Consider the following 13,001-nt stretch of genomic DNA (forward strand, 5'->3'; position numbering starts at 1 on the left):
AAGCAGTTTTCAAATTTCAAAGGTAAGAATAGTTATGATAAATAAACAAAGCTATCTAAAGAAGAAAATTAATTAAAAATACTCAGGATTGCTGGAACTTTCAAATTTATTAACAAATCACTTTGATAAAAGTTACATAAGAAAAAAAAAAGTTTGAGTTGCATTCTTCTCCTTCCATTGAACACTTTCTTCTTTCTGATTAAGACATTCATGTAATACAACAAATAAAATTTTATCTACTATACAAAGTGCTAGAGGAGCTGGCAAGATATAAATAAGACAAAGTCCTTACTCTCAAGGATTTTATAGTCTAGCTGGGGGAATGAGGGTGACACTAACACAGCTAAAGACATACTATTACAAAATAATATAATTAAAGCTTTGACAAAATGGAATGTGAGAATCAAGGTTACAATGACTATTTCCTCTTGGAAATCACATGGTATAACAGAAGGGGAAACACCACAATACTTGCCCCCTGAAAATAGATTGCTTATTTTATCTCAAAGTAGGTCATTTTCCCCATTTTAAAACTTGTCTCCTTAAATAATCCAAATTCTTAAAGGCTTGACCATGTAATGTGGTATGGTCTCTAGTACAAAGTCCTTAATGATGAAAATTGTTGAATGAGCTATGGAAAAACAGAAACATTAAATGACGCAAGGTTTGTAGAACTGTGAGCTTGTGTCACCATTCCAAAAAAAAGAATTTGGAATTATACCTAGAAAGTCATTAAACTGTGCATACCACTTTCTTCTAGGCCTATTCCCCAAGGATATAAGATGACTCGTGTACAAAAATATTTAGAGCAGACATTTTTTTAATTGAAATTAAAGGAGGTATTCATAATTTTGGGAATTGATGGACAAATGAAAGTCTATGAATTCAAAAAATATTATTGGACCATGAGAAATGATGAAAGAGATGGTTTCAGGGAAACCTGATAATACTTGTATGATCTAATGCAGAGTGAAGTGATCAGAAGCAATAGAGCATATAAAATTATAACACTGTAAAGAAAAATAGCTTTCAAAGAATTAAGAACAATGATCAGTCATAATACTAAAGGACTAAAAATGAAGCATGCAACTTACCTCCTCCTGGAGAGGAAATGGACTCACGAAGCAGAATTTTGGGACAAGTGGGAGATGCAGAAGGACTTTTATTTTGCCTACCTTGGCTTGCTTGTTTAATGTTTTTTTCCTTTTCTTTTCCATTTCCAACCCCCACCCCAAAAAATGAGTGAGGTGAATAGGAAAGCTAGGGACAGGGAAGTTTAAAAAAAATACAGTGGACCAATGAAACAATTTTTAAAAAATACACAGAAGGGAACAGAAAGGAAATCAGGAAGACTCCCATTCAAATGGGAATTATATGTTCAAAAAGTAAACTGAATATAGTAGAAATTTACAGTTTTATGGCTTCTATTTATTTTCACTTTAGGTTAGAGATTTCTAGGCTAACATTTAAAAAGATGATTTATTTCTTCCTATGTATTCACTAAGCCTATAACTCAAGTGGCTGCCACCAGGTGAAAAATGATGTCTTATATGTAAATCAATCACCTAGGTTTGCCATAAATATGAATGACTTTAGTCATTCAATGTACACAGTGTACTCAATTCTATTCTTTCAACCAAAATATAGCACTTTATGAAGATATCATAGACTCAAAATCTCTGATTTTGAAGAAATAACTTCTAGATAAGAAAACTCCCTCTACAAGTCAGTGCCTTTTCAGCAATTCATGATCTTAGAGACAAAAGTGTTTGAGTCTTAGATCAATGGAGGATTTAATAACTTGCACGGAGTCACATAGCCAGTATTTGTTAGAGGCAAGACTTTCTCATGTCTTTCTGGCTCCAAGACCAGCTCTTTCTTTTCACTACACCATACTAAATCTATTAGGATAGCACTAAATATTAACTCATCTTGAATAATTGACAAAGTGATTAAAATTTCAAACATTATTTTAAAGAAATGCATCCACTTGAGTATAGCAATGAGTTTATTACTGAATAATTTCCAACTTGCCATAACTACTTTTACTTATTAAATCATTAGAAGAATTACCCTTTAAATGATTTCATTTATATTTTGAATTTGGGCATAGTTTGGAGTCACTATCACTTTAACTTTAGATCAAATTTATCCTCAAAGAAGTATTAATTTTCTGTTTCCAACTTATGAAAAGAAAGGTGTTAATATTTTTATTTAATCAATTACCTCAATTATATTCCAGAGATTTTTCTTTTGTCTTCTTTATATAGAATAGTGTTCAATAGGCACACTGTAATTTGTCAGAGGAAAAAATATATCTCCATGCATATTTTTGGTAGATTGAGCACAGACCTACTTCATACCTCAACAATTGTTTTCATTTATTTTTCTTGAGCTAATGTGCTGAATTCTTTAAAGTCTATGACTAAAGAGTCTAAGAATAGTCCACTTTTCTTTCTTTTTTTAAATAACATTCTGATTATTATTATACAGTCAATTCGTGGTAGAGACTGGAATGGAACTCAGAATGGCTGACGCCCTTTCCTGGACTCAAATCATTAGCCTTTTCTCTCTTTCACGTGCCCTGTATTGAAAATTGTATATATGTGGGAAGCCAGGGATAATCCAAAAAGAAACTTCTGCACAGTGATTATTTACTTTGGGCAGAGCACTATCACCACAGCTGGAGTCATTCTATTTTCTAATTTCCATTCTGGTCTTTGCTGGTAGAAAGCACAGATACAGTAAACCAACATGTAGAAAGTGGTAGAAGATGGGGAACTAACTTCTAGTCCCTATCAAAAGCAAGGAAAACTTCCTTTATTCACTTAATTCTCACAACCCACTCCCTCCCTTTTCAGGGAGGGTCCCTACAAAAGGAATTTTATTTAACTTGGCAGAAAGAATGTCTTTGAGTCTCACTCTTTACACTCTCCTAAGTCTTCCCTTCCTAAAGTATGAACACATCATTCATTTGAACCTCAAAATAGCATTGCTCAAAAGCAAGTAAAAACAGTACTGTTGTTATTCAGTTGTCTCCATGACCCTAAATGGGATTTTCTTGGCAGAGATCTTGAAGTGATGTGCAGTTTCCATCTTCAGCACTTGTACTGATGGGGAAACTGAGGCAAACAGGGTTACGTGACTTGCCCAGGGTCACATAGCTGTATATGTCTGAGGCCACATCTGAATTCAGGTAGATGAGTCTTCTAGATTCCATGGCTGGCACACTACTGCACAGCCTAGTTGTTCCAGTGACTGACAATCAAATAGAAACACTCAAATATCAATAATTAATACAAAGCCTCCAAGTCCAGACACAGTCTCCAAATATTATTTGTCATTGTCTCACAAACAGATGTCTTTTAACTTGTCAATCCAGGAAGTGGGGGGCTCCAGACAGCATAAACTTGCATTATATGACAGCCCTGGTTAAATCTATTTCCAATGCAACGTATGTTTGTGTGGGTGAATAAGTGCTTTTTCTTGTATATATTTTTCCCAAGGGATGACAGATTTAAGACTGATGACTCTGGAGACTACATAGTTCAACCCTCTAATTTTTAGATAAAGAAAAAAGACTTAAAGAAGTTAAATGATTTTTTACAGTATAGGATGTGAAACAAATGACAAAGACTGAATTTAAATGAGGTTCTCCGATTTCAGTCAGTTCATAAACATTTATTAAGAGACTATTATGGGTCTAGAAGTGTGTTGAGAGCTAAGGATATGAAAAAGTTCTCTCTGGAAACTCACAGTCTAATGGAAGATATCATAACATGATAATACCTAATATTTATTTAGTACTTACTATGTGCTTGGTCCTATGGTAAATACTTTATAATTAATATTTCCATTAGATCTTTACTATGTTACCTCTATTATCTTCATTTTACAGATGTGTAAACTGAGGTAGGGGTTATATAACTTGTCCTGCTTCACCTGGTAGTAAATGTTTGAAACTGAATTTGAATTCAGGACTCTCTCGACTCTAGACTCAGCATTCTATACATTGCATTACCTAGTAACCTTAAAAAGCATCTTTGAACAAGTGATACAAAGGATACATTATACTTAATCAAGAGAGGAAAGATTTTGGAATTAAGAGGATTCCAAATTCATTACCCTTTCCGTTTTAGCATGTTTCCTTTCCAAAGAGTTTTAGAACTTTTTAGTAGTTTTAGCTGACTATAATAAACTGTGTTTATGTTAATTTTTTTGTTTTTGGTCTTTAATGCTGCCGTTAAAGTTTTCAACATTTTGTTTAATGATGCAGTGGATTGGCCTGGAGGTTTAGGAAACCTGAGGAGTTGTAAGAAATTCTCAGTTCAATGCACTCCACTAACTGGTCCTCAAGTAAAGTAAAAGAGTTTAGAAAACACAACACAATTCTCAAGGGATGTTTAATTTTATGTCATCCAGGAAAGCCACTCAACTGATAAATATTCAGGAACCTCAACTCTGAGTATTGGCTTCCCCTCACGTTTTGTATATATGAACTCAGACCTCTCCCCAGCTATCTATATGCTTGAGTCTAGTAATTTTCATTTTTATATTCTGGTCCCAGCAGGGATCTCAAAATGTTGCCACTCCACCAAGCTCATTATTTGAAAAAACATGGCTATATGCTAGGGCAGTCAAAATATGGAGTTTAACTCTCTCTGCTCTATTCCCTTTTGTCCTCCTGGGTCCTTCAGATATTGACCTTGAGCCTTTCAATTAAAGTTTGTGGATGCTGAAAGGTGTATCATATGGTTTGAGGGAGCACATTTCTTTTGCCACTCTGACTTGTCATTTTGGCTTATATATTCCCTCCTGAGGGCTTGGAAGCTCAACCACTCTGAAAAAGGTGAGAGTGGTTAAGAATGAAAGAGAGCCACAATTGTGGCCTTGGTCCTTAATTAGGTGTTACTAAGATGGGAAATCCTTCATAGCTGAGACTTCCTATAAATATCTTCTTCCTCTCTCTTTTCTTATTGCCCTTGCCTCTCACATTTTTTTCTCTCCTCATGTGAACCACACACATGCAGACACATACATATATATGTATTTTTAAAATCTCATTTTTCTCTTTCCAAAATAAATGATGTCTGCAGGAAAATATGCATTCCTCTCTTCCCTGACTCCATTCCTCCCATCCCTCAAATTAGGCATGAAACAGCCAGCATTCTGTTGATAGATTTCAATGATTTCAATAAACACATCCCAGTTGCTTTAAACTGTGAATTGGGTAGAAACTAATACAAATCATCTTTAAAGCAAGTAGGGGAGACTCCCAGATTTCAAAACAGTGAAAGATTTATAGTCAGTGTATCTGGATCCTGAATTGGTGATGAGCAGCACCAACAAGCTACAGAGTGACAGTGAGTCTACTCCTGAGCAAACCCTTGTTTGACTAGTGACTAATAAGAATGGTGATAAAGGGGATTAATTTTAGGTAGAAAAATTACTTGGACTTTGTATTGCATCACTGGAGTTGTGTTACATTCCAGAGAGAACTGTTCCTTCTTCCAGAAAAGATCTTACCTCTTTTGGCCAAGATTATAGAAAATGACAGAAAGTTTTAACCAAGAGAACAAAAGGAAAAAATAAGGAAGTTAAGTGATTAAAAGACAAATGTTCAATTAAGGTAAGGAGAGGCATATCCTGAACTTTTTATAGATAGTAGGATGGAACTGACAAAAATAATTAAATTTTCCAATAGCATGACTTGCAGAAGGAGTCAAAGTCAATGTGCTTCAAATCTATGGTGAATAGGGAGTTTGCATATCACTAAAAAAGGTAGGAAGATTAAATGGAGAAAAGCTGGATTTGGAATCAACAGGAATGGGTTGGAATTTAGAAAATGCCACTTAGTTCCAATGTCATCTTGTGCAATTTCCTTAGATTTTCTACATCTCAGTTTCCTCATCTATAAAAAGAGAGGGCTTGATAAGGTAATTTCTGAAGTTTTTTTGTTGTTGTTTTGAACTCTAACTCTATGATCTTTGGAAGAGATGTTTGTTTTTTTAAGCTTTCTGTTTGGTTTCCTGTGTTCTTTCATAAAACTTCTTTTCCTTTAATATTTTTTTTTACTCAGTGCTTATAAGTAAAGCTAGTGTCATTACACTGGATGATGTAGTATTTATTTCATACTCATTGGGTGGGGTCTAACAGCTGTAGAAGCCAAAAATCTAGCAAAATATGTCAGGGCCATTTTCATAATTATAGAACAAAAAACAAAATTTACACTAACATGCATATCCTTTAATGAATTTGTAAATATTTAAAAAATTATAAAACTTTATTAATGAAAAATAACTAAGGATTGTAAAGGAAGCACCGTCTTACTTTGAATTGTTTGTGTGGAAGTATTTTTCAAACTGTTAAAGTAAGGAACAATAATTACGTTTTGAAACAGTAGCCAAAGGTACTCTAAAATAAGTTTCAAACATTGGTTTTCAGTATAAACAGGAGACCAGGTTCAGTTTCAAAATTTCTGTCACTTTTAATGCCATTTTAAAAAATAGACAGTGAGCTGTTCCAGACATCTTCATAATTTTTTCCAGTACTTAAAAATTGTTCACTAGCATCTTTTAAAATGCACTGTTTAATTTACTCCATTATAGTATTAAATGTTTAGTTATTATGAATAGGTAAATGTTTTAATACTGATATCATCTTTTACAAGAACTTAATGATACTAGAAAAAGTTTCTACCATGAAATTATATGGGAAGTTATCCCAAGTGACTTTTTTTTCCAAATGAATACCAGCTTTGGAGAAAATAGGATTTTAAAATATGGCTCATGGGTTCTTAAAGAAAGTAAAAAATAAATAATGATCCATTTGATTCATGTCTTGTGATTCATCTGATTACTGATATCAGAGTTAGAACTAGGAGCAATAGGTCTGCCTTAACAATGAGAACTGTTCAAAACGAGTAGGAGAACTTTTGGTCCCAAGAGGGTAGAATGAGGAAGGAATCCTCTGAAGCCCTTCCAAGTTTCTCTACAAACTAGAAAACTCTCTCAGAATTGATCTAGGAGCAGAGAAGCAGTTTACCTTACCAGACTTAAAAGAAAAGTCTGTCTCACTGGGGTGGGAAGAGAGTGAGGTCCAAAATCAGTAGCATCGACATTATCATCATCATCAACAACAGCAGCAGCAGCAGACATTCAGCAAGATTTTCAGAATGAGGAAATCTACCAGTGGGGCCCCATCCTCCTGAAAACCAGCAGCCCCCTAATAAAATGAGCAGACTTTGCAGCACAGCAAGATCCCACTAAAGCAGCCCCACCCTCTGCACAGGTTACCAGTACTTGGATCCCAGTACTAAAGTCTTGTCCTAGGGCTAGTCAATAAATAAGACACCCCACCCCTGGGGTCTATCAGCAGAGAGCTCTGTTTCCATAGCAAGACAGCCGCAGGGCTTCACCCCTTGGACAGACCATCAACATCTCTCCACCCAGGTCAGCCACCAGAAAGACCGTCTTACTATAATAACCCAGTAGGAAGAATCTACCTATATGGAGCAGACCACCAGCAGCTAAAAACTCAACAACTGGGGGGAAGTCAACAGAGAGGCCCTAGAGCCTGATACAAGCCAGAAAGGAAGTCTACCCTCCAGAATAAAGCATGTAGCTGAGCCCTGAAGCCCAATGAAGGCCAGGAGTAAGATCCAGAAAGCTAGCAAAAAAGCTTGAGATAGTGAAGGCCAGAGCCAAACTCTCACATAAAAGCAATACTATCAAAGTGGCTACATATGAAACCTCAAAGAAAAATGTAATTTGGTCTCATGGACAAAACGAATTCCTAGAAGATCTGAAAAATTATTTTAAAAAACAAATTGGAGAAATAAAATTAGGAAAATTACATGAGAATATTGTAAGAGAATCATGGTAAAGAGTAAAGCAAGGGAAAAGATATATAAAAATTTGCTGAGGCAAATCACTACCTAAAAAATTGAACTGATCAAATGGAAAAATAAATACAAAATCTCACTGAAGAAAATAAAACTTTAAAAATTAAAATTGAACAAGTGGATACCAAAAACTCTATGCGATATCAAGACACAATAAAAAAATTTTTTTAAAGTAAAAAAGTAGAAGAACATGTGAATTTGCTCATTGGAAAAGCCAATGGTCCAGGAGAGATAATATCAGAATTACTGTATTATCTGAAAACCAGGTCAAGAAGAGATAATATCAGAATTATTGTAAGAAATTATCAAAGAAAACTGCCTTTTCCTTTAGAGCCAGAAGGTATAGTAGAAATTGAAAGAACCCATCAATCACTGTCTCAAAGAAATCAGAATATCATGATGTTGCAGGAACCAAATTCCAGAGGTCACAGATTAAAGAAAAAGTATTGCAAGCAATCAAAAGAAAATCAATTCAAATATCATAGAGCTATAGTCAGGATTACACAGAAATCTTAGAATATTATATACTGGACAGCAAAGGAATTAGGATTATAATAAAGAATCACCTACCCCGTAAAAGTAAATGTAATTTTTTAGGGGAGAAAATAGATATTTAAGAAAATAGAGTCCCCCTCCTCCCCCGCCCCCGCCGCAGCGCGTCGCTCCGGGGTTTTGCCGCTCGGAGCCGGCGCGCCCAGGCCTGGGCCGGCGCGGGGCGGGGTTACATGCCTGCGGCGGCGGCGGCGGCGCGGGGAGGCCGCAGCAGCCCGTAGTCCCTGGGAGCGCCGCTGCCTCTCCGCGGTGGGGGTCGGGGTGCGGCCTTCCGCCCGCTCACCTGGCCCCGCCGGACGCCGCCCCCTCCTCCGCCCTACGCCGCCGCCCCGGGCCGCCAAGACGGCCGCCGTGTTCCTCGGCTGCACCTGCATTGCCTTCGGGCCGGCCCTAGCTCTCTATATCTTCACCATAACGTCCGACCCGCTACGCATCATCTTCCTCATCGCCGGAGCTTTCTTCTGGTTGGTGTCTCTGCTGCTCTCCTCCCTCATTTGGTTCGTTGCAGTAACCCTTAGTAGAACCAAAGATGAATCAGTGCAGAGAGGTTTGCTTATCTTTGGAGTATTATGCTCAGTCATAATCCAAGAGTTCTTCCGGTTTGCATATTATAAACTTTTAAAAAAAAGCTAATAAGGGTTTGCTGACCATAAGCCAAGAGGAGACATCACCAATTTCTATAAGACAGCTGTCCTATGTATCTGGCTTAGGTTTTGGAATTATGAGTGGAGTATTTTCCTTTGTCAATATCCCGTATGATTCCTTGGGACCAGGAATAGTGGGTATATATGGAGATCCTCCTCACTTCTTCCTTGCATCAGCTTTCATGACTCTAGTTATGGTTTTGCTGCATGTCTTCTGGGGAGTTGTGTTTTTCGATGCATGTGAGACTAAAAACTGGTGGGCACTAATCGTGGTCATCATGAATCATCTGCTGGTGTCAGGTCTGACCTTCCTGAATCCCTATTATAAGGCGAGTTTAGCAGCATCATATGTTATCATGCTGCTCATGGGTATCTGGGCATTCTTCACTGCTGGTGGCTCTTGTCGAAATTTGAAACGATGCCTGTTGTGCCGAGACAAGGACTTCCTTCTTTCCAACCAGCGTGCCAGATAACATCTGAGAATTGGGACCTCCCTGCACAGCTTTCTGTGTTTTTAGAGGAAGCACAACTGTGCCTTTTTCTAAAATTCTTTTTCTGGTTGATTTTAGAAGGAAAAAAATGCTAACTAGATACGTGATTCTCATTTAATAAGGCTTCTGTCCAGCAGCAGTCTGAAATGTATACATAAATGATAACTCCCTGGGGCAAGTCCAAGAATATATGAAAGGAATGTGTAGCTGTGTCTTTATACATTCAATATGGTTAAATTAATACATGAAGAATATGCTGCTTGCTGAACCTACATCTTTTTTAGTTATGGATCCACAAAAAGTTAAAGGACTATTCATTTCTGTGGTCCTTTTTGTGTGTGTCATTAAAGCACATCCCTTTTAGGGTTAGTTTAATTAGTGGCTTATAAGACAGAATAGACACTGATTCTAAATGCTTTTTAGTCAAAATAAAATGTTTATTAATAGTTATGTTTTTGAAGTTTTTTCCCATCCAGAATTAATGTTAGAGATTTAAAAATTATCTTTGAAATGTTGGAAAGTAATTGTAATTGAAATTAGGATAACTATCCTTTTTTTTTAGGTTTTTTTTGCAGGGCAGGTGGGATTGAGTGGCTTGCCCAGGGCCACACAGCTAGGTAGTTGTTGGGTGTCTGAGACCGGATTTGAACCCAGGTGCTCCTGACTCCAGGGCCGGTGCTTTATCCACTGTGCCACCTAGCCGCCCCAAAAGATCTTTTTTAAAAAAAAAAATTTCTAATATATTTTGTCCCAATCTGATGTAAAAATAATTTTTAGCATTTATTTTTAAATTCTCTCCCTTTCTTCCTCCCCTTCCCCCAGTTGAGAAGGCAAGCAATTTGATATAGGATATACATGCACAGTCATGCAAAACATTTCCATATTAGTTATGTTATAAAAGAAAATACAGACCACAAGAGAAATAAAGTTACCAAAAAAAGTATGCTTTGTATTCTGGCTTCATTAGTTCTTTCTCTGGAGATGGATAATATTTTTTTATCATGGGTCTTAAAGAGTTGTCTTAGATCATTGTGCTGCTGAGAATAATTGTAATTCACAGTTGATCATCATACAGTATTAGTGTTACTGTGTGCAATGTAGAACAACTATCCTTAAGGATATTAACAATTTTACCGTGGATTTGCTGTATAAAGCATACTCAGCATAGCCCAGATATGTTTAGAAATTAACAGAGATGACATTTTGTTTAACCAGCGTTTGTTCTAAGGGTTGTAGGCCTATGAAGGTATTGAAAATTGGGGAATTTTTTGCTTTCATCATTTTTCAAACTTTTTTTTATTTTGAGGTTCTTCCTGGGTTCTTCTTGTGACTTTCAGGTTAAATTGTTCAACTTTCTGCTCAGTTTATATGGCAGTCCTGTATTTTGTATCTGAATGTCCTTGTTAAGAAATTAGATATTAAGTTCTTGAATAAAACTCCACAAAGTAGATAAAAGTTAAAAGAGAACATAAGAAAAGCAAACCAGTAAAGTATTGACTGTTTTACTTTGTTCATATGCTATTAAATGGTGAATGGTATTTTCTTCCCCCAAATAGTATATAATACCTTTAGCCACAGAGTTATGTAAAATTGAACTATATCTGAAATTAACAACTTTGTACTTTGTGTGATATGTATACTTTCAAAAATTGTGATATTTTTGTTGTTTTGAATAGCAGATGCAGTATTCCCTGTTAATTCATCTTTTAAATCTCCTTTTACTTTCATTTTTTCAGGAAAAACTACAATAAATCATGCTGGGTATTAAAAAAAAGGAAATAGAGGATTTTCAAGCATTTCTAATTAAAAGACCAAAACTGAATTAAAAAAAGATAAATATAGAAAACATAAGGAATTAATAAAGTTAAACTGATTATATTTTTGTATGGCAAAATAACATTTGTAACTTTTAATAACTTTTAAGAGCAATTAGAAGGAGTATATAGACAGGGAGTGGATAAAGTGATTTTGGAGCACCTAGATAGCTCAGTGGATAGATAACCAGACTGGAGTCAGGAGAACCTGAGTTCAAATGTGACACTTGATAGTTACTGTGTGACCTATGGAGTAGGGCAGTAGCTAAATATCCAACACTTGGTGAAGGCCAATAGAGAGGCTTTAGACCTCATTGTAAGCCAGAAGGGAAGTCTACCCTCCAGAAAAAGCATACAGCTAAGGCCTGCAACCCAGTGAAAGTCTCCTTCATCTGTAAGCTCTGAAATTTGGTTATGATGTTCTTGGAACACCATAATATTCTGATTTCTTTGAGACAATGATAGGTGGGTTCTTTCAATTTCTACTATACCTTCTGGTTCTAACAGAAAGGGCAGTTTTCTCTGATTATTTCCTGAAAATTGTTGTTAAGACTTTTTTTTGGTGGCTTTTCTTTTGTGATGGCTTTCAGGCAATACCACTATTCCTATATTAACTCTCCTGGAGTCATTTAACCCCATTGCCTTGCTAACCCTGTCCCCTGAAAAAAATAAGTAAAAATAAAGTGACTTTGATGGAATGATAACCCCCCCAATCAAAATAAAGGGATGAGAAATAAAAAAAGAAGGAAGGAGGAACTGAATGAGGCAAATAATCCCACATAAAAGAGCAAGAAAAAGATATTATGATGGAATGGAAAATGATGATAAGCAAAGCTTAAACCTTACCCTCATTAATATTGACCCTAAGGGGGAATGATATGTATACACACACAGTTAAATATAGAAATCTACCTTACTCTAAAAAGAAATAAAAAGGGACAGGGATAATAGAAGAGTAACTGATAAAAAGGAGGATATACTGGAGAAGATAGTAATCAGAAATAAAACACTTGTGAGGAGGCAAGGAGTGGTGGAAGGGTAAGAGAGAGAGGAATATGCAAGTGAAAATAATATGGAGGGAAATACACAGTTATCATTACAATAAATGTGAATGAGATGAACTCATTTATAAAGTGGAAGTGAATAGCAAGATGGATCAATAGCCAGAATCTTATAATATGTTGAACAAAAAACAACTCTGAAATAGAGAGTTACAAAGCAGGTAAATTTAAGGGACTGCAAGAGCATCTAATATGCTTCAAATGAAGCAAAGAAAGTAGGAGTAGCAATCATGATCTCAGAAAAAAAAGCAAAAGGAAATAGAAAAAAAAAGAAAAGAAGGTAAGTCTTATTGTAAATTATCATACATAATGAAATCATATCAAAATGGAATATATATGCACCACAGATTATAATATACATTTTTAAAGGAGGAGTTGGATGAGTTACAGGAGAAATTAGTTAATAAAATTATAATAGTAGATCACAATGTTCCTGTCTCAGAACTAGATAAATCTAATTAAAAGAAAGAAGTTAAGGAGGTAAGTAAATTTCTCAAAAAGTAAGATATGATAAATTCTTGGAGGAAACTGAAGAG

At 35.8% G+C, this 13,001-nt stretch overlaps 1 pseudogene; it reads left to right on the forward strand.

Moving 5' to 3' along the window:
• The window catches only part of LOC141495042 (gamma-secretase subunit APH-1B pseudogene), a 29,399-nt pseudogene extending 19,347 nt beyond the window's left edge, over positions 1 to 10,052 (forward strand).
• Positions 10,053 to 13,001: the final 2,949 nt, after the last annotated feature.

The sequence above is a fragment of the Macrotis lagotis genome, chromosome 8, assembly GCF_037893015.1.
Source record: "Macrotis lagotis isolate mMagLag1 chromosome 8, bilby.v1.9.chrom.fasta, whole genome shotgun sequence".
Lineage (NCBI taxonomy): Eukaryota > Metazoa > Chordata > Mammalia > Peramelemorphia > Peramelidae > Macrotis > Macrotis lagotis.